The sequence below is a fragment of the Chrysochloris asiatica genome, unplaced genomic scaffold, assembly GCF_000296735.1.
Source record: "Chrysochloris asiatica unplaced genomic scaffold, ChrAsi1.0 scaffold00206, whole genome shotgun sequence".
NCBI classification, from domain to species: Eukaryota; Metazoa; Chordata; class Mammalia; order Afrosoricida; family Chrysochloridae; genus Chrysochloris; species Chrysochloris asiatica.
The window spans coordinates 4,298,510-4,301,264 of record NW_006408724.1 but is presented as its reverse complement, the minus strand read 5'-3'; positions in this window follow the sequence as shown (position 1 = coordinate 4,301,264).

The following is a 2,755-nucleotide window of genomic DNA, read 5'->3' as shown; positions in this document are numbered from 1 at the left end:
GAAATCAAATGATGTATTGCATTAGGCAAATGTGCTGCACAAGACCTTTTTAAAGTGTTGAAGGACAAAGATGTCAGCTTGAGGACTAAGGTGCGCTTGCCCCAACCCTTGGTATTTTCAATAACCTCATTTATATATCAATTCTTCTAAGGTCTTCCTTATTCACTGTCCAGCTTTCACATGCATATGTTGTTGCTGTTGCTATGTGCTGTGGAGTTGTTCCGACTTTTCTGCTCCTGTAAAGATTTACAGCCTCAGAAACTCTGTACAGAGTAGCTATGTGTTGGAACGACTCCACAGAACATAACAACAACAACAACAACATATGCATGTGAAAGCTGGACAGTGAATAAGGAAGACCATAGAAGAATTGATGCTTTTGAGTTATGGCTTTGGAGGAGAATATTAAAAGTGCCAAGGGCTGCCAAAAGAACCAACAGATCTGTGTTGGAAGAAGTGCAGCCAGAGTGCTTCTTGGAGGCCAGGATGGCCAAACTTCATCTCTCATACTTTGAACATATTGTCAGGAGGGACCAGTCACTGGAGAGAGATATTAATTTTGGTAAGGTAGAGGGTCAGAGAAAAAGAGGAAGACCTCCAGTGAGCTGGATTGGAAAAGCAGCAGCATCAATGGGCTCAAGCGTGGCAACAATTGTGAGGTTGTCCCAGGATTGTTTTGTTGTGTTGTGCATAGGGTCACTGTGAGTCGGTACTGACTTGATGGTACCTAACAACAACAACACAAAAGCACTCAGGAATATATAATAAAATAAACCACCAAAGAGCACATTCTGAAAGCCTGCCACCTGGTTGCCAGCACACAGCCTTTCCCTTTTCATGAGTCTAGAGTCCTCAGCTGATCTATCTCTCCATGTCCTCATCTCTGCCTCCATCTCTAGTGTTGCTGCATCTCTGGATAGGGTCCCACATTCTGCTCATGCTCCTAAGGTCCTCTGTTCCTGGAATGTAAGATTAACTACTTCCCCCTTTATGTTACAAATCTTCTACCTTTACAATTGTGACAGTCACAATTAGTCATGTTAACAATTACTCACTATTGAATCATAAGAATCTTGTCCCCATCTCTTTTAGACCTGTTTAGACAAGATGAAAACTATTCAGTGGGAATTCTACCTTCCACTGCACATTCTGAAACTAAACTCCCTCTTGAAAACTTGTAATCCAGTCATTTTGTGCCTTCACAGACTCTCCTCCCCCCATTTTAGGTAGCCAACATCTAAGTTACCTGTCCCTATCAATCCTATGTACAGATGGGATAGCATTGATTGTTGATGGTGAAGACACCTTTCCCCTCAGTTGGTTTCAGAACTATTTTATTTGCCATTTTCAGCTAGATTTAATATACTGAGGCTACTATTGAAGTCTGCAAAAGTTGAAGAGCTACTGTGTGCCAGAAATCAAGAGATATAAAGGATCATAAGACAAGATCTTTGACTTTGATGATTTTGCAGATTTTGCCCCAACTGAAGGGAACACACCTGGATTTGAATAGTAAAAAAAAATAAAATAAAATTATTTTGTCTAGGGCGCATGTGTTGAAAAATACTGAATATACTTTGGACTGCCAGAAGAACTAACAAATCAGTTTTGGAAGAAATACAAGCAGAAAAATTCTTAGAAGCAAGGATGGAGAGAGCTTGACTAACTTATTTTAGACAGATCATCAGGTAAGATAAATACCTAGAAAAAGTCATCATAGTTGTTAAATAAGAAGCTTGAGAAAATGAAGGAAACATACAATCAGATAGATTGGCATTGATAGCCACACCAATGGACTCAACCTCATCAACAATCATGAAGATGAAGCAAGGACTGGGTCACATTTTGTTCTGTTATATACAAGCTGACTCAATGGCAACTGACAACAACAACAAAGGGTATACACTCAGAAACACAGTCTTGGTCATATTGAGACTGAACTCTGCTGTGTCTGAAAAGGAGCAAATAGTTTTCTCTTTATCCTTTTACTGACTTTCATTTATGACACAAATTCCCCACATTTCTCTCAATGCCAGCAAGAGCCCCAATTTCAGCGTTTTTTTTTTTTTTTTGAAAGTCTATTGCTTCCATGAAGGGATGTTCTTGTCTCCAAAAAGTCACTGCACAAGGTACAAAAGACAAACATCTACAAGGTCAAGAGCAAAACAATTGCTTGAAACAGCATTCCACACAGACTATTAACCAGACAGGGGGAGAATACTACTAGAATCAGAAGAGAGGGTCTTACAATGCCCCCAAATGGTTCCTGCAGAAAATATTCTAGATTTGCTATTTTTCCCTGAAGCCTTTGAAGACCTCACTTTCTGAGTGCCAGTTTTTGCCCACCTGTAAATGAGAATCATAACATAAATTCATAAGGTTGCATGGATTACATTATATTAGACATCACAAGCAAAAATATCTGTAAAAATGTTTGGCACATATTACAAGTTCAATAAATACCGTGTTAATTCCAAGAAATATTATGTATTACTTAAGGTATTTCTGAAAAGAGGAAGTGGTTGATTAGATGGAAGATGAATTGGGGCAGAAATAGGTAAAAGACATGTGTTTAGTGGGTATGTTGTTGTTTTTAAATGCCAACAGACTAGTTGTTCAAACATGTTGTTGTTAAGTGTCATTGAGTCGATTCCTACTCATATCAGCCCTATGGCTTCTGAGGAGCAGCAGGTGGGTTTGAACTACTAACCTTGTGGTTCACAGTCCAGTGTTGATCCTACCAAGCTACACAAGG